A 20,372-nucleotide genomic window follows, 5' to 3' on the forward strand; every position below is an offset into this window, starting at 1 on the left:
GCTCGTCATGAGCACACGAGAACCGTGGCTCATGACGAGCTCAGCTCGTCATGAGCACCGGGGCGCTGTGCGCGCCCCCTTCCCCCCAGCAGCCAAGTTTTTAAGTGCAGCATTGTGAGTGCCGAAAATATACAAAGTAGTCCCCAAAGGACAAAACACACATCGACAGCGTAATGAAACTGTAGTGGGCCAATGCTCCCAAGCAGAAAAGTGAAGTGTTGTCTCTGGAGCACCAACCAATGAGGAGCTAGCAAATAGGACGTATGTAAGAGTGCATCTATGGAAAACAGCAGGCGAGATTGCACTCAGTATAGTAAGTACAACAGGTCTTGCAGATAGCGCATACACGCTGATGCTCGACCTAAAAAGGAGAATCTTTTGTAGGGAAACAAGGATAAGGATAGGCAATTATTGACAAGGCTTCCTTCAGTTACATTGCTTCATAAAAAGATTGTTTGGCAGTGCCAGTGTTTCTTTTTAAGGAAAGGCAGCATACAAATTCCTTAATGGCATAGAATAAAATTGAACATCTCCCTAGCCGTAGAGACTCAGCTACATTCACTACCCGAGGTGTTGCTTTCTAACATCTCACAATGCCAATCGACTTGTCGTCTGTTGCCTCAATCTTTCAAAAACTGGGTGCAATCTTAGTGTCAGAGAACACAAGGTGATCTTCAGAATTAAGAACTCCGAGTCTAATAAACTGATGGTTTTCGCACGCTCCCAAAATCTGATGTCAATTTGGAGACTTAGACACAAAATGGGCACCTCTGTAGAGATCTAAGGTAGCACAGTTGTATGTACTGTGCAAAATCTGCCTTAATTACGTCACTCCACACACCGGCCATTGGCCTAGTTAATTCATGGGACTCCTGAAGTATGCATGATTTTATAAAGGTTTTATAGACATGTATTTTATTCTTTTAGATTGCCTTTTATAATCTGAATATGTTTTATTTTAATAAATGTGATTTCCTTTGTCCGTGTGATTTTAATTTGTATGTGCCTTTATGGAATTAGCCGAAATAAAGCTTGATATTGATCTATCAGTCCAGGTCATATTTGGGATGGTGTGAGTACAATTCCACTATTGTCCATGGGGTATCAGTCCTCTCAGTATACCCTTTTAAAAGAGGGGGTCAAATTAAAGTGGTGTAAGGAACAGTAGTTGGTTTTCAGCTTACTCAAGAAAGCAACTGTAAAGGCACCACCCCCAGTCCTTTCTTTAAATCATCAAAGTGTATTCCCTCTGTGGATGCTAGATGCGAAAATGTGGGCACCCTGGCAGAAACCACAATAAGTTATGTGGAGGAGATGGGAAGTAGGGGTTGGCTTTGCGCTTTCTTGTGCCTTTAAAGTGCAGTGACCCAATTGTTGTGCTGGGTGCTGTGTGACGCCTTGTATACATGTTCAGAGCTGAGGAACAGTGTCTGTCTGCTATTCAATTGTTCTAGGACACTTGAGTACTGCATAGCAGCAGCTTCCATCATTTAGAAGCCGGGGAGCAGTGTGTTATGTGCTTTTTGCGTCAATCCAGGAAGCATAGGTTGTTTGGCAGCTAGTACAGTGTTGAATACCAGTGTTCGAGTGTAATTTCTTAGATGCTGCTTCCACAGTCAGCGTTCCAAGAATCATTGGTGATGCCTCACAGCTTTAGCACACTTAGGATATTCGAATATATTGTCCTAACAACTGAGAATAGATGACGGACCACTGGGTACTGCTTGGCAGTTTGTGCTTGCATGTATCGTCCTAAGTATAGCTATTGCATTTTGGAGGCTCTGTGTACTGCTTGGTGGCTAGTGCAGACACAGATGGCTTAGGTGCTTGCTGCTGCAGATCATTTGGTGCAGAGAAAGGAGCTACTCTGCTTAATTTAGATCCTTGAGATTAAGGGCATATTTAAAAGGGGAGTGGCGGAATGAGGCGTTAGCCTTCCTGGCTTAGCACTGCGCTCCGCCACAAGAATATGGTGCAGCCCGGCATTTCCTTCTGCGCTGGTGCTAAACATAGCAGCCTAGCACCAACGCAGGCACCATTGCACCGTAGTGCATGGAAACAGCAAAACGCCTATGATAGTGAATGTGCAGGAAGGGGGACTTTCCTGTACATAAACAATCTTAAAATACTGTTTTGTAACTTCTTCGTGTGCTGGTTAATGCAGCACACATAGAAGTTGCAAAACAGCATTTTTTTGAACAAGGATTGTTTTTTGTTTGCAGGAAGGGGGACCTTCCTATGCATAAACAATCATTGGCGATTTGCTGTTTCCATGTGAGCTGCACAATGCCGCACACATGAAAACAGCAACATGAGGAGAAATTAAACATTTCTCCTCATTGCGCATGGGTAAGACCAGGTTTTTTCTGTCTTAATTTTAGCGCTGCCCCATATTTACCCTCTCCTTGTAAATATGGGGCAGCGTCAAAATCAATTAGTGTTGTGGTGGAACACCCACATCAACACCCATTGCCTTTCCCATTCATGCTAAGTATAGCATGAAAGGGGGTCTTATTTACAAGGCAAAGCTAAGCCCCTTTAAGTGGCTAATGCTGGCTTGTAAATAAGGCGAAGCCTCTATGGCCACAGGAACGTCTAACAAATTGACGTTCACGTGGCGATAGGGGCATGTGAATATGCCCCTTAATGTTTGCTCACTGTGAAGAACTGGGATTTCAAGTACCCAGCGGCGTCAGGGACACGCCCGAAGTCCTCTGGGTTCCCTTGCCTTGGTATACAGAGACACGGAATACTTCTAGGTGGCGTCAGAGATCAAATGTATTAGCTGCAGCTAGTAACAGTAATCCCAGTGATACAACACGGTGTACAACTCAAGAAACTGTTCAATTCTTGTAGAGCAAGACTTCAGTATTTATACACAATATTCACATTACAAATGGACACCCACTGCAGCAAATTCTGACCAGTAGAAACACATTTCTATACATTATCACATTCCAAAAGGCTCACTTTACATTGTACCAACCCCACAAGTTAATTATTAGGATCGTCCCAAATTCAGTTACCAAAAGCCGGACAAACCCATAATTGAAAGCACAATGCATATAACAAAGGAACATAAACTCACGGCAATCTGAATCTAGGTCTATATCTATTCTCATCAGGTCATCAAGATGTTGCTGTAACATCATCTTATTATCCTTCACTTCTCTCGGGACGGGTCTTCTCACACAGATTGTAGCACAAAGACTACAAATGGCGGGACCACACTGGATGCATAAGCAACACGAGAAAAGGATAGCTAACGCCATACCAAGGAACATCAGAACCTTCCTTTCCCATTTGGACAACAATTCCCAAAACCATCCCATCAACGACCAGTTACCTTCGTCCACATGAATAGACTCAGAGATCTTATGTAGTCTAGAGATGGCTTGGTACACTGTCGGGGCATTATCTGGTATGAAAACGCAGCAACTAGATCTAATCAATTTGCATACCCCACCTCTATCTGCAAGTATAATATCTAAAACAAAGCGGTTTTGTAATGTCATAAGGCGATCCGCTTGAAGCTCAGCTGTAATATTGCTAAGGGCACCTGCAGTCTCATTTATAGTGGCCTCAACCACTCTCGTAAGCTGACGAATGTTCCTACTATTAGCCATAGGACCCCAAAAGGGTAGGAAACCCTTAAAGAAGTCTCCAACTTCTTGTGCGACAGTATCTTTCGCATCGATTACACCTCTACCATATCTTGTCTTATGGTAATCGGAAACAGCAGTGTATGTAGGGGGAAGCAAAAATGCCACGTAACATGTGCCGGAAAAATCAGATAGCAACCATGTGTATGCTCTATGACAAACAAAATACGTGCCTTTAGCTGGCACGAACGGAGGAGATTTCTGGGGCGTATAAACGTATGTGTAAACACACACACTCTTACCAAGCTGAGCTCTCGGATTCCGACCATTACCTTGCAAACAAAGATGACCTCGGTGGGGTACAATCCAAATAGGAGGAGACCTTCGCTGGCTTTCTTTCTCAGTCAAGCTAACACTATATGTCGTCGTTTTCCAACCGACATATGCTCGTACCTCATCTTTAGGGATCGCATTATACGCGTCAATATCTCTAATCATATCGACTATTCCCCGTATCAAAGCATTCTTGCTCACGTTATCGTTAACAGAACGCAATGGAGAGGCTTCGTTCGCATAGATAAACTTCGATTGGAGTGCCAAAACTGACCCATTAGGTGAAAAGGGCAAAACCAAATATTGCATTCCCTTGTCTGTAGTATGTGGCATAAGACCACACACCCAACAATTCGTGGTATTTATGACTAGCTGATGCTGATGCAACATCTGTATAAACGAATTGTTCACAAATTCTGATCTTCGTGTCTGTTCATGTTCAGGTAACGTATGAAACTCATGTGGAGAAACAGTAGAAAAAGAAAGAGTAGGTTGGGAGGTAGATGTGAGCAGCAATTGTGTGACATAGAAAATCCAACCCACACAAGCTAATGTAATATTCACAAGCATAAGAAAACACATTATTAAAAAACATTTGCTACGAATCAATATACATATTCGGACTTTAGAATCCACTTTCCTAACACTCTGGTCAGCATCAAAAAACTCCATCCTCTAACGTGCTGCTTATGGTCGTTACCTTCTTCACTTAAGTGTGTGCCAAGATTGTACTAACGACCCTGGACCACGGACCTTGTGCCACTGCGCGGTTCACCCCTTAAGAACTTCCTACCGTGACCCTGTAGCGGAGTCCGGATGGTGACTCGAAAAAGGAAAAAGCAAAAAAAGTTTCTTGATCTGCCAAAGTGTAAATTCACTATCTAAAAAAATATTTCAGTTTCACTTTATTTGTCCATATGTACAAGCTTTCTTGGTCTGAAATCGTAGCGTTCTTTATCAGGTACAGTTGGATCCTTAAATAAAAGTTCCGGATTGGTGGTGTCAATCTTTGGATGAGGAGGCACAGCAGCTTGCAGAACATCATCATCCTCGCGTTCTGACCGTGTCCATGTCAAATGAGCATCACTAAAGGGCACGAATCTGGTGACTTTCTCGCAATCTGTGTCAGCTATACCATCCCTCACCCACTGATCATACGGTAAAGGCAAAGGAACTTTTTTACAGTGGGTGGCATGCACCCAGTTCTTTTTGCCAGCTACTCTAACAGTGGTTCTAGTAACCAAAAGGACTAAGTAAGGACCAGTCCATCTAGGTTCCAAGTTCTTGGTACGCTGAAAGTTCTTGACAAGGACGCATTGACCAGGTTGGATTGAATGTCCTGGATCTGTAGTAGCTGTCGGCAAACTATCATAGACCTGTTGGTGGAGAACACGTAATTTAGCAGTCAAGTCATGTAAGTAATCCACCAACATTGGGTACTCAATACTGCTGTATTCTTTAGGACGAGGCACACCCCAAACATTCGCAGGACGACCAAACACAATTTCATACGGACTAAGTCCCACTCGAGAATGCACAGTCGTCCTTGTTGACAAAAGAGTCAACGGCAATGCATCCGGCCATGTAACACCAGTGCTCGCTTGTACCTTAGCTAAGTTCAGCTTCAAGGTACCATTGTAACATTCAACAAGTCCAGCAGACTGGAGGTGATTCGCTGCATGGAACTTCTAATTTATCCCCAAACCAGAGCATACTTTCTTCATGATTTGACCAACAGATTCACTCCCATTGTCCGACCATACAATTCTGGGCAAACCATACCTAGGGAAATATTTTTTCAGCAAAACCTTGGCTGTAGACAAATCAGTATTATCCTTTAGGGGGTAAGCCTCTATCCACCTGGAAAAGCCACAAACCACCACAAGGACATACTTCAAATTATTGCATCTCTCCATATGTATATAATCTTGCTGTATCACCTCAAACGGATACGTCGGAGGAGCAAAATGACCAGCTGTAGTTGGAGTTCCCTTACCAGGATTATACTTCAGACAAATCATACAATGTTTCACCACGTTCTCTGTACATTTCGGAATTCCAGCATTCTGCCAAACTGGAGCCAACAACTTGCATATTCCCTTCGAACTTATGTGAGCCATTCCATGAGCCATAGTAACCACTGGGAGCACATACGCATCTGGCAACAGCCATCGCTGGTGTTCTGACAACTCAACCCAACAACCTGTCGAATCCAACATACCCGTAGTTTCTCTCCAAACACTCACTTCTTTCTCAGTCGCTTCAGCCTGAATCATTTTCACACTTTCTATTGTGTCTTCACATATTCCACCAGCCATAACCCAATTAGCTGGGCCTGCAACATACATACTGCTCATCATGTCTTTCGCCGTTTCCTTCGCAACTTCATCCACAAACGCATTCCCTCGATCAACATCGTCCACAACTTTCTTATGCGCACTACACTTCACAATTGCAATCTGCTTTGGGAGAGTGAGAGATTCCAAAAGTTCATTCACCAACTGCCCATGCTGTATTTTTGTCCCATGCGAAGTAAGGAACCCACGCTCTCTCCACAAACGCCCAAAACTATGGGCAACACCAAACGCATACTGGCTATCGGTGTAAACATTCACTCGCTTTCCTTCTGACAACACGCACGCTCTAGTCAGTGCAATCAACTCTGCTACTTGTGCAGAATTCTGTGGTATGCGTGCTGTCTCAACAACTGTATGTAAAGTCGTAATAGCATACGCTGCAGTCGTTTCACCATTCGGAAACTTAAAACACGAACCATCTACCCATAGGGTACCATCAACATCCGTAAGGGAAGTATCCCTCAGGTCAACTCTAGCTTTTGTTTCTTCCTCTGTACGAAGAAAACAATCATGCTGTTCCTGAGGATCCGTCTCTGTAGAGATCGGTAACAACGTAGCTGGATTCAGCACATTACATCTTTTAATGTGAACATGACTAGCCAACAATGTCAACTCGTAACCTGACAGACGTGTACTAGTAATGTGCTGTGTCTTAGTCCTGTTTAATAAGGTATCTACTGCATGTGGGACCATCACAATCAACGTATTATCCAATACCAAACCAGCAGACTGTCGCATAGAAACAGCCGCTGCAGCTGTAGCTCTCAGACAACTCGGCAACGCCTTAGCAACTGGGTCTAACGTTGCTGAAAATACGCACATGGATGCTGCTTGTCCCCAAATGGTTGTGTCACACTGACAACGCACAACCTTCTCTCTCGGGCACGTACAACGTGAAAGGCTTACTATAGTCTGGAGTACCCAACACAGGAGCCGAACACAATGCATCGCGTAGTTCAGAAAAACTTTTCTGACATTCGTAGTATCTTTCAGAGTCAATGCCAACAGTGTTTTTGCTAGCAAGGAAAAATTTGGAATCCACTGTCTACAATACGATGTAATACCTAAAAAGGCACGCACCTCTCTTTGTGTGGATGGCACAGACATACGTGCAAATGCCTAGATACGTTCTGGGGTCAATCTCCTTTCCTCCTTCGACAAGAGATGACCTAAGTAGGTCACTTCTTGGCGACAATATTGCAACTTTGAAGGTGACACTTTATGATGAAGGTCAGACAAATACCGCAACAAAGAAAGAGTAGCCTCTTTACAAATCTTTTCATCATCAGCAGTAATCAACAAATCATCGACGTACTGAATAAGAGTAGCACCAACAGGTAACACAAAACCGTCAAGCTGAGTTTTCAACGCCTGACTATAGATGGAGGGACTTTCACAATAACCTTGGGGAGCTCTCTTAAACCGGAAGCTTCGGCCTCCTAATGAGAAGCCAAAAATATCCCTGCTCTCCTCAGCAATAGGAATACTGAAGAAAGCATTCTTCAAATCGATGACAGAAAACCAAGCTGCCGAAGCAGGAATCAAAGTCAACAAAGCAGTGATATCAGGTACCACAGAAACTGTGGCACGACTATCTTATTGACCTCTTGAAGGTCGATCACAAACCTGTACACAGGTGGCTGAGAAGCATCAGTACGTTTAAGGATAGGCAAAACAGGACTGTTACACACATTACCTCTCATTTCCTCAACTACACCCTTCTCAACCAGATCATAGACAATTGCTAATAGAGCTCTCTTACCATCGCTCGAAATCTTGTATTGTGGAATATGAGGTAGCCTAGCATTCGACTTAAGGGTAACAACATACGGAGGAATCTGTAAAAGACCAACATCATTTGGACCTGTGGCCCAAAGTGTATCAGGAAGCGAACGCAATTCCAGTGGCAAACAATCCTTAGACAAATACATTGGAGAAATCACTTTCTTACTGAGGGTAAGTTGTACTCCTGAAGGAGAACAATGCAATGCCGCATACAATCTTTTTAGCAAGTCCAAACCCAACAGATTCTCACCACAACCAGTCGTTAAAATTAGTAGAGCTTCCAATTCACAAGGGCCAATGGTAAGGGACAAAGGACTAGAAACCGGATTACAAACTGGGGTGCATGAAAATCCTACTGAAACATTGGTCAAGCCAGACAAAGGTGCACCAGGAAGTTTAGAGTGCATAATAGAACTCTTCATCGCACCAGTATCCAAAAGAAATGGTTCTACCACACCTGATGTAATCACTTCAACATAAGGTCCACTCTGATCTACTGGAACTGACACTACTCCCTCACTTTGTCCTTGGCTGTCCTAATTATCATTATAACCAGAACTCTCACCTTCGACATAGTAATCCTCAACATAATACTGGGCGGACTGACCACTCGGAACATTCTGTCTGTCAAAATAATTCGCAGAATTCTGTAGGGAAGAGGAACGCTCATTCTGAGGGATCACACCACGTCCCCTACCCCTAGGAGCTTGCTGAAAACTACCACGACCTCTCTGACCAGATACACCATTCGCACGCTGTAACAAAGCCGGGCAACTATTCTTGTAATGACCTTCCTCTCTGCAATAAGCACACTGATTAGGACCAGGAAAGAATCGCGGAGCATAAGGCTCAGGCTTCTGTAACAATCTCTGAAATTGTGGAGGTTGCTGAAACTGAGGCTGATTCTGACGAGTCGGATAAGCTTGCTGCAAAAGAACTTTCGTCTTTAACTCTTTAGTTTTCTTCTCCACTTTATCCTTCTCATCTTTATCCCTATTCTTGTAATATTGTGCAATAGCCAATATCTGGGCAGACGAAGAGACAGCCCATGAACTCTCAGAGTCCTTTAACTTATTAGAAAGTTCAGGAAGCAAATTAAAGACAAATTTATCCACAAACAACCTTTGACCACCTTCCGTACTCATATCCTGACCACTATGATCAATAAACGTCTCTTCAAACCTAGTGAAGAAATCAGATACACTCTCGTCTTTCTTCTGCTTACATGCTGCTAACTTATCCCAATTCACTCGTAAAGCGGGCATCATCGTTTTCATCAAATTAATAATTCTACCTGGTAATTCTGAAACTAGAGGTTCTGGTTTAGCACCTCCCTCCTGTCTACCATATGCGGCAACAATATTCGCCCAGGTATCACCTAATTCAGCAGCATGATTCTCATGACGAATCTTCGCCCACAAGGGTTGGGGGACTACATTACCCATCAACATATCGATGTCAGCTAAATTCATAATACACGCTTCAACTGTCTGGGACAACTCCTTGTAATAACCAGCACAATTCTTACGAGGGTCAGGTAAGGTCTGCTTAAGAGCCAAGACCTTTGCTCTCTTCCAAGGGACATGTACCCATACTCGCTGAAAATGAGCCGGAGCGGCCTGAATACCCAAATTTACATTAGCCTGAACTGCTTCTTTCCATACAGGAGGAACTTCTCTCATAGGATACTGTTTCACTTTCCTCCTAACAGAAGAATCAGGTTCATACAATGTCTGAGGCGAAGTCTTGATCTGAAAGCAAGTATAGTCTCTACGGCATCTGTAACATCAGATTCCACTATCATCCCTTTAGCAAAATCTGACTGAACATCGAGCACATCCTGTGGAATCGGACCCAACTCATTATCTTCCCATTCCTAACGAAGAAAAGTACACATTACATCAAAAACATACCTTGCTTAGGCGGTTCCCACTGAAAGAAAACATCCATAACTGCTGGCAAATCATACCTCGGAGCATTTAAAATCCACCTACGAGCCAACAAATCCAACACTGTCCGTTCTTCAGAACTAGGAAGCTGACTACGACTCTGCTTACGTTCCGAAACAGGGGTCATATTCAGTGACCCAAACAATGGTGACAACAGATTAACAACAGTCTCGGTCATTCGTTTTCGAGCAGAAGGGGAAGAAGTAGACATAAGAACAGGAGAATAAGTATTCTGAGGCAAAGAAGGTGTAGGGACAAGAACAGTAGAAGTCGAAGAGGCAGAAGGCAAAGGAGTTTGAGGCAAAGCTGGTAGCAAGGCTGGCGACCCTAGAATGGGTTGCGCAGGAGGAGGCAAAGCCATCTGTGGAGCACCGGGTGGCTGAACAACAGCAGGAGGTTGAACAATAAAGGTTGGAACAACCGGGGGTAATGGAGGTGCAGTAGCACCCTGTACATAGGGAGGTGGCAATCTCAGTAAATGAGAGATCAAAGGATCTTTTTCAAGGTCTTCAATCACTTTTGGAGGAGAAGACGGCAAGGCCGGATAACATTTATCTATGGCCATACAACGCTGCATATCTGAGACTTCATTCACACGCTCTTCTCCATCTTCCTTAAACTGCCTAGCAGCTTGTAATACTGACATATTCTTATCTTTCCTATCTCTTTTTGCTTGTTTAATTTCTCTCTGTTTGGCTTCCTTATGCCAAAGGCGGAAAGAGTCAAACATTGCCAGCCGGGCTTTCTTCTTGAACAGCACAACTTCCAGATTATCTAAAATATTTGATTCGAAACTACCATATTGGGGCCATCGTAAGACACCATCTTTTTTAGTGTAGCGGACCCATACTTCATTATAAGTAATAGGGCCCACTCCGTGTTTTGAATAGAGCTCATAAGTCGGAGTTCCAACCGGAGGTATCGGACACAAATCCTCCAATCGGGAATCCCTGTTACTACCACAAACAAACCAATTACCAAATTTACCAAGACCAGGCATCTTACTCACTAGTCTGGTTTCAAACTTCAAAGGGAATCAAAAAATGATACACTCGTAAATATACAAGCTCTTCACCTTTGGGTACTGCAGCAACCAAATCAAAACCAAGGAACCAAACAAAGTCGTGGGAGCGACCCACTTATACTTAACCAAATATCTGTCACGCCACCAGAAGACCGTCTATCGTCTCGCTTTACAAACATCAATCGGAGGGTCCAAGACAAGGCGACAGTCAGGGCAGCAGTCCTTCGTAGCCGTTGGAAAGCGGGAAGCCTCACAGAAAAGACCTTCGGTCCACATCGACATGCAGGGGTCGATGAAGTGGGGGCCCTCCTCCAGAGTTTCCTCACGTGGCTCCTCGCAATCTTCGGGCTTGGACCGGTATCACTGAAGTCGCCCCACGTTGGCCGCTGAAAAACTGGGATTTCAAGTACCCAGCAGCGCCAGGGACACGCCGGAAGCCCTCTGGGTTCCCTTGCCTTGGTATACAGAGGCACGGAATACTTCTAGGTGGCGTCAGAGATCAAATTTATTAGCTGCAGCTAGTAACAGTAATCCCAGCGATACAACACGGTGTACAACTCAAGAAACTGTTCAATTCTTGTAGAGCAAGACTTCAGTATTTATACACAATATTCACATTACAAATGGACACCCACTGCAGCAAATTCTGACCAATAGAAACACATTTCTATACATTATCACATTCCAAAAGGCTCACTTTACATTGTACCAACCCCACAAGTTAATTATTAGGATCGTCCCAAATTCAATTACCAAAAGCCGGACAAACCCATAATTGAAAGCACAATGCATATAACGAAGGAACATAAAAAGGAAACGATGATAGATAACAAGCAAGATAAAGCATGTGTAGAAAAGCTAAAAATTAACGGTGTCCTGAACTTTGACTCGCAATCTCAGACAAGGATCAACTAAGGAAATTGGCCTAGCAAAGGGTCAGTTTCAGATAAAGAGGTCAATTCCTTACAATGCACCTTAGAGTCAAGAAAAGGCTTAGTTAATAAGTGAATGAACAATGAAGCCCATGCAACTTTGTTCGTTTGGTTACTTCCACAGGCCTACGTGAGGGCAACACAAAATGGAGGTAAAGACAAAATGGAACCCATATTCGAAACAAAGTCTCTGAATACGTAATGAACTCGCTAATTAACATGATGAATTCACTCCACATTAGTCGTACTCGCTAAATACGGTACAACATCACCAAAATCGTGATGGAACCATAATATCACAGGACAAGGCAGATTTTACAGAACCTCAACTGGTGTCAAGTATCATAGGTTCTGGTAGTAGGGGTATTGGGGGTGCTGCACGATCCCGAAATAGATCAATGAGCAATAAAGACGCCTTTACATTTTGTTTTATCTGGTATCATTTATGCACTTTTGGAACAGAGGTCTAATGACAGGCACTAACTTCTGGCAAATGGCTGCTATTCTTTTAACATGGAGATTAATGCTTACTTTAGCTGCAAAGTGAGACCATAGTGTAAAGTGAACTATGTGGCAACCTTGCAGGAGTACTGTAGATGTAATTTTTTCTAAAACATTATAAAATGTAAATAAATGTAAACAGTGGCGTCACTAGGGGGGTGCGGGGGGTGCGGACCGCACCGGGTGACACCATCACATGGGGTGACACCGTGACACCTCCGTGAGGCCAGCTTTGTCTGAACCGCGGACGTGTGTGCGCGCTGCAAAAGTTCGCACACACACGCTGCAGTAGCATGACACCTCGGGGGCGGCCAGTGAACGTTGCAAACTTGAACCGTCAACAAAGAAGGCAGCGTGACTGGAGAAGCTCATCTCACGCTGCACTTAGAACAAAAGGGAATGACCTGTTTATTTCAAATATTTTATGGATTGAAACATTTTCAATTTGAATTATTTCCAACACCTTTATGGTTATCGTTAATCTAATACTGGTATAAGGGATTGGCAAAGCAGTTTATGCGTATATTAATTTTTTTGTGACGTGTCTAAATGCAGAACTAACATTTTTTAAAAGAACAGACACTCAAATACTGGTCGTGTGGCATATGATGCAATCAATGGATTCTTCTGGTTCACCTGCTTACGCTACTTAATCACGTCGGCCATGCCTCTTGGATGCAATATCCAATTACCTTTGGCACCTCCTGTTTAGTGACCCCTTCCCTGCTTTTTTCATCCCACTTAGAGCATTAACTGGAACTGACTAAAAGTTATCTGTAAAACACAACTCTCATACTGGAATCCCGGAAAACCAAGCCACCCTCCCAGGGGTAGGCTGGTACTTTGTGGTTACGCTGTCAGATATGGAACGATTGGATTGACTGACCTCAAACCACCAGCACCATCTGCCTTCCAATCAGGATGGTTCTGAACCAGATGTTTCCCCGGCCTTTGTCCTGACAGATGTTTCGGCGTTCTTCTTAGCTTGGGAAGCCAGAGCTAAAGTATTACTGTTTTTTTCATTGTATTCAAATGAGCACTGGTCACCACGTATACCATTAGCCTAGAAACATTGTCTGGTGAGCTAAACACTCGCTGCTGACACCTGCGCAGTGCTGCATGTGAGTTCGAATCCTAGCAAGGTCAGCCCATCCTTTCCTCCCCAAAAAGTAGTGTAAGTTATCTACGGGTAAATATAGTCAATAACACCTGTTATTTACAGCGCTAAGAAACAGCCGAGGTGGTATATGGTTTGATATAAAAACGCAAGCTATTATTATTTCTATGTCGAGCGCCTAGAAAGCGTTTAAATAGTAAATTGCAAATAAAGTTATAATTTGTGTGGAACTGCATTCATACTCCATTTACTTCAGAACATCATGTGTCTGCTACTCCTGTCAGCTAAATTCGACATGGAACTCGATGAGGGTTGTGCCAATCCATCACACCTTCCTTAAAAATAGATTTATTCCCTAGTAGTTGGTGCACACCTTTCCCGCAAGTGCAATATAAGTACGAGGCAGTCAAACACGCTTCATAAAACAAGTCTGAATTATTATGCTATCTGACAAATATAAACACACACTCTTCAGGCGCTTCTTCCTACTAAATATTTACTTTGTCTCCATGTGCCAATGTCCATCATGGGGTAAGTAGTGAGGGGGTGGCACCATGAGTTACGCACTGGGTGACACCAACCCTAGTGACGCCGCTGAATGTAAATGACCTTTATGAACACTTCAGACAATATCAGCAGTTCAGACAGTACAAATGAAGCACGTTTTTGCAATTTTGAAGTGTGATGGAAACAAAGATTTGAATAGGATAAAAAAATAAAGATTTACCTATTTTCAGAAACCGAATCGCCACACATTGTTTGTGCACTTTTTTATCACTACAAAACTGTACGTCTGAGTAAATTTATTAGCCATGTCAATGGAAAATGTCCTGCCTGTAAATGATACTGCACTACCATCCTTTGGTAAAATATTTTTAAGTGTTCTCCAAAAAAGCATTACTGCTACACTCTGCACCCTTACCACTGCCTTGCTGAATACGTTTGCTACACTCGGTCTTTGTGTGATGTTTGGATTTTTCACAATGCCTATGACTTCAATGATCAGCATTGTATTATCTCATCGTATTGCTGGTAGATCATTGGTGCAGTGAATCAGGGCACCTTAGGTGTACCTGTGCTTGGGTCTTTGAGCATAGAAGCAGGTTGCAGCAGTTTAGAAAGACGGGGGGTTTTCTGAGATAAATGCAGTATGTTTCTTCCTTCTAGGGTTCAGGATTGGTGGAATCATTAGCTGTCTTGTGTTGGAAATGCTTTCCTATTTATTTAGGTGTCTGTTTCCTTCTTCTCTGGAGTTTTATGCTTGGTTAATCCAGTAGCCTATAAAATACCTTCTGCTATGGCTGGGGCACTGACATCAAATCTAAGGGGAGGTATGATCCCTGTACAATGGAGTGGGGCAAATCGGTTACACCTGCCTTGAGTTATAAGTGCCTTGCATATTAATCTTAGGAAATTGTGATTCCCCAATGCAGGCACCAAAATGAATCTCTTGCCTGTGAGGTCTGGTCATACAAACTCTTACTTGGATCCCCTGGATCACTACACAAAGCTCCTGATAATGAGAACTGCACATTGAAACAATTAAGTGCAAAGTTATTATAAAAGTGTGCTGTATGAAATGTACTTTTAAAAGAAATACTACTTTAAAAGACTTTTTTGTGTGAAACACACACCCACATTTCAAGTGGTATTTGAAACCCATTATCTTTTGGTCAATGAGTTGGGTGTTATCTATTTTCAAAAGTAGCATTGTGCTGTAATGTTTGTAAAGCTTCTTGAGATGGGTATTTATCCTTGAAGCCTAAACACTTAGAAGGAGGCATCTACTCAACTTATGGACCATTTGCTACTAAATCACTAAAATTCCCTCTTCTTGGAGGGCCTCTAGAATGCCTTGTAAAGTTGCCTTTGATAACTATTAACCTTGGAACAAAGTGTACGGTTATTGTCACTTAAAGAATTCGTTTGTTTTCAGACACTATATTTTAGTTTAAATAGGTTTCAGTTGAGTGCGCCAACCTGTTACGATTACTTTATTTGTTCAAAGGCTGTTTGCCAAAGGTAAATGATATTGTTCCTTTTGAACTTCAATGCCATCCTTCACCAAGTCTTAAAATGTTTTTAAACCCACTTTGGAGATGTTTATGTGTTAGTTCTGACCTTAGTTGGAATACGAGAAGGTAGTGAATTCCCAAACTGAGGTGGTTTGAAATGGTTACACTTTGATTTCGAGAGCCAATTCATAACGTGGGGTATGACACTGTTTTTAGAAAAGAGGAGTGTAATTCACATAAAAACTCAGTTATGTGGACCAAATATGATTGGATTGGGGAAATACGTTATCAGAGTTGCTGCCGAAGGAGTGCAGTTAGGCATAGCTATCAAATTCAATGTGAAAGAGCACTTGAGGGAGACAATTTGATCTTACTATAGTACGCCACAATGCATCATGGCTTATATGAATTGGCAAAAGGATGCAAGGCTGCTGCTAACAAATGTGCATAGTGCTAACAAGGAGGTCGCATTCTTGTAAGTCTGAGCTTTATTAGCCCAACATGGGAGACTTGTCGGAGGTTGGAACGGGTGAACACAATGTCCTCCACCTGACAGAGGTTGGGGAAGTGACTGGGGTTTGAGAAAACGAGATTTATGGAATATTACTGTAAGAAATGAGTGGGGCAGATTTTGAGGAAGACCCTCACACCTTTTTGACTTGTCAATCAGTAGTGTGAGACTTAAGATGGTGTCTGTCACCAGGTCAAGATGGTCGAGGTGTAAGAATAAGCTTGCACTGGGTCCCCAACAGCCCCTGGTGGTCTGGGAGGCATTATTGGGGCACAGTGGGGGCTAGAACAGTGCTCTCCTCCTCTCCTGGGACACAAAACGAAGGGTCAACACAGTGCTGAGTGGATGGACGCCAGTGGATAGTGCGGCAGAGCAGAACACAGCTTGTTGTGCAAGATTTGTGCTACACAGAATATGAGGTGGAGGCCATCTATGAACATGAACAGTGACATCCAGTACAGCGAGTGACCTGTTTGGGCGGTATGGCCATTAGCTGCAGGTTTAACCTTTCCTTCTTTAGCTAGAAGGAATCTTCTCTGCGAGATTTGCCAAGTGATCACATGGAGAGTTGCTGGAGTCTTCACCCCTTCGCCGCGGCACAAATTTTTCAGGGGCGCGAGGGGCTAGGGGGTGAGCACGGCGCTGCGGTGCTCGTGACAGAACCACACCATCATGAGTCACGGGCGGCGTGTGCTCATGAGGGCGTGGTTCCGTCACGGCCCCGTCCGCTCATTAATTCGCGCGCACAGGTGGGGAATTAATGCCTCATGAGCGGAGCAGCAGCCGCATGACTGAGCCACGCGGTCATGAGCACACGCTGCCCGTTGCTCATGATGGCGTGGTTCTGGAATAAACAGGTAAGGGGTTAATTGGGCTTAAGTTGCAGACACAAATGACCTAATTTATGAGGTTTTGGCACAGGGCAGCTCTGCAAGGAATTTTGCTGCACTGTCTTGCGTCAAAAGAAAAGGGCAGGGCAGAGCAGAAAAATTCAGGGATGATTGTTTTTGTGCAGTAGGGGAAACCTTCCTGCACAAACACAATCACTAGAGGCGTTTTCCTCTTTCTATGTGTGCTGCAGAATTTTGAGTCCCCTTTAGGAGCATGATAGCAGAAACATTGCTGTGTAAGGTAGGGAGGTATGTAATAGTCAAGGGCATTATATATGAGGAAATATCCACCATAGTCACTCTTTATGCACATAAACAGGATGGATCAAAACAAATCGATTCCTAGAAAGAACTAGATAAAGTGGGGAGATTCACTGAAGGCTGCCTAATTTTGGGTGATTTTGGAATATTTATATAAATTATGTGTGACAAAAGAGCCTACCATACTGGTCTCCTGGTAAGTGAATGAAATACTCAGGCATTTATGCCTGGCAAACATATGGAGAACAAAACAGCAATCAGATAGAGATGTCTCCTTATATACCTCTGTGCACCAAACATATTCTAGAGTAAATATGGTTGCCTTATTAAAACATAGTTGTTAGAGAGGCAGACATAAGCATGACTAAGGTATATGACCACACTCTGGTTTGCGTAAAACGCAGACAGATGGCTCCCATATCATAGGGAAAGACTTTGGATGCTGAGCACTGCAAGGTGCCATGGACTAGGCAAACATTTCCAAAGCCATGGATGAATTTATGGAATCAAACAATTTGCCTGCTACACCTACAGAGGTATGCAGGAACACCTTGAAGGTGGTAAATACTGGTGGTTTGACAGCCTCGTCAAAATCCTCTAAAATGGATCTCTGGTGCAGTGTAGTCTAGGAGTGGACTTGGAAGTAGTAGAGGATAAACACAACACTATGAGCTCTAGAACAGATCTTAAAGTAGTGATAGGTATCAGGTACTTATGGTCAACTTCTCTGAGAGGGCTTTTTTTTAACGAACCAGGGGTCCCCCAAGATATTGGAAGAACAGACAGAGGACTTTGGTTCCCCAAAAGGAGAGGAGTAAATACCGATTGCTTTTTGAGAGTATAAAATCAAATAAAGACCCCAGTCCTGATGGGTTTACTGTGGGAATTGTATAGGATGTTTTCCTGGAAGCTAACACTAAAAATAAAGGAAGATTGTATTCCTTTTCCCAAACTGAGATGCTCTGTACATGGAAGATACAAACATTAAAACGACTGGTGGATGTGTAGTTTAGAAATGTATCAAAGATCGTTTTACTCAGTAAACAAAACCTCAAATTTTCTTTGACACATTAATACATCATTTTTCAAGTTTCATTTTCATTTCAAAGCAGATGATAATACCAACCATCAATTTCGCAATACACAAATTTTAAAGCATTGTGCACAATATAAAACTAACAAAAACAATTAGCAATGCATGTACAACGAGGGCCAGAACGTAAACTTGCCAGAAAACACTCTTGTTGCACAGTATGGGGGTCCGCAATCATCTAATATGGGCTATGAGGCAACCATTACAACAAAAATGAATTATAGTCCTCCGTGTTGATGTGCGTTATACACAGATAACCCATTATTAGATGGTCTACGCGTTTCAAACCCAATTTATTTTAGGGTTCCCCTCAGCACAAGGGTTGGGTAATTTCTGAAAGTGAACAAAGAAAATGGGAGGTGCTTTTTACTTTTAATAATGAATATTTTGAGAAGCACGCTGCAAAAACTCCAGCATTCATATATGCATTGAGTAGAATTTTACCTTTAAACGACTGAGTAGGATTTACATTAGGCGATTTCTCTGCGGGCCGGTCAGTTTTTTGAAAAAGAAGAATCCATATTTATAAAGCCAAGAATTCTTGATATAGGACTAAAAATGGAAAAATATACGTCCTCATAGATTTCGGGCTAAAGTTGTTATTGCCAGTCAAGGAAACCCACACATTGTCATACAGGCCTTTACCTTAAACACGAACACGTTATTTCACGGCGTTGTTGCTTCAGCATATAGAATAGTTGAATCCTCTTTGGGAACAGAATGTTCTCAAGCTAGAAGAGAAGGAGGAGGCTCCGTTATTGTAGAAATGCGATAAAAGAAACTTAAACTGTTTGGTGTGAGCCTCTGTTGCCTTTGTTACATTCTCGCTAAAGAGATTTAGTTTATCGCGGCAGGAAACTGAAACCCTTCGGCGTGTTGTACAAGCGCAAGGTCTAAGGTTGTTGCAACATTGTTGCAGAATACATTCTGGCACGCGTGCTCTATGGTTGAGGAGGCAACTAATCGTTCAGCTGTGTGGGCCGCATGGAGTTTCTGTTTTCGACCTTGGATTTAGTTACCTTGTTGCAGGGCTGGAGTTGACTGAAAGGCGCGTGCAGGGGAAGCTGCTAATCGCTTCTTTCTGTCGCATATGAAACATGTTCTTGATTCATTGTTGCAGAGCTTACTGTTGCAATTGTGACTCCGGTCGACGCGATCGGAGGGGGACGGGTTACATGAGCCACTTTTACAACATAGATTACATAGTAGCGTTGAATTTAGAACAGGGCGTCACTGAGAAGGGGCTGGCTACCTTCCTGTCAGTGTTTATGAAGAGAAACACGCTTGAATCTGAGCATATGAACAGAATTAGCACTTAGTATGCAAATGAATGCAGACGTCGTGTCTCTCTGACATGGCTTCTTCCTGCTTCAGCATCAAGATGGCAGCCAACCTTAGAAGAATATATATACTCAGGCATGCTCAGTCAAGCGCCAGATTCTAGCACAAAGGATTGTGGGAGTTGTAGTGCGTACAAAGTTAAGGCAGTAATTCATTACTTTCTATTGCAACTTGTGATCGAGGCCTCTTCTTGCTGTGTTAAATTTTAAGATTAGATAAGCCTCTTTGTACATTAGTTTGTTTTCAACATCGCCTCCCATGGGATCGGCTTTAATCACACTTAGCACGGTCCAATGAAAATCTTTTTCTGAATGTCCCATTTGTTGGAAATGATTCACCATGGGTGCTGGGATGGTGTTCATTTTTAATCTTGATCTGTGTTGAACAATGCAATGTTTTACTTCTTGGTTGGTCTTTCCGATGTAGATCTTGTTACATGGGCTACAGCATATACTACATTTTTGGTTCTACAATTTGAAAACTCATTGAGGCATATTCACAAGGAGCTATCGCCGAATTAACGGCACATCATAACAGCCAAAGTCGTGATAAATTTACTCCACCATTCACAAGCTGGTGCTAGCAGCCCACAGCACCATTTTTCCTGCGATAGCAGCCGCAAAAAACATCGCCACAGAGGACCCCTCAACTATCGCTAATG

The 20,372-nt window shown here is 43.0% G+C and overlaps 1 protein-coding gene across 2 annotated transcripts in view; it reads right to left on the reverse strand.

The window, feature by feature from the left end:
* NXNL2 (nucleoredoxin like 2) overlaps positions 1–19,733 on the reverse strand; it is a 223,341-nt gene extending 203,608 nt beyond the window's left edge. The window contains exons 1-2 of one of the 2 annotated variants that reach the window (XM_078675649.1): positions 19,390–19,733; positions 19,016–19,101 (exon numbers count right to left, since the gene is read on the reverse strand). The gene's annotated coding sequence lies outside the window, so the exon portion shown is untranslated. The remainder of the gene's footprint in view (positions 1–19,015; positions 19,102–19,389) is intronic. The other variant, XM_078675652.1, reaches the window with a different exon arrangement.
* Between the last annotated feature and the right edge of the window lie 639 nt (positions 19,734–20,372).

Source organism: Lissotriton helveticus, chromosome 2_1 (assembly GCF_964261635.1).
Source record: "Lissotriton helveticus chromosome 2_1, aLisHel1.1, whole genome shotgun sequence".
In the NCBI taxonomy this organism is placed as follows: domain Eukaryota; kingdom Metazoa; phylum Chordata; class Amphibia; order Caudata; family Salamandridae; genus Lissotriton; species Lissotriton helveticus.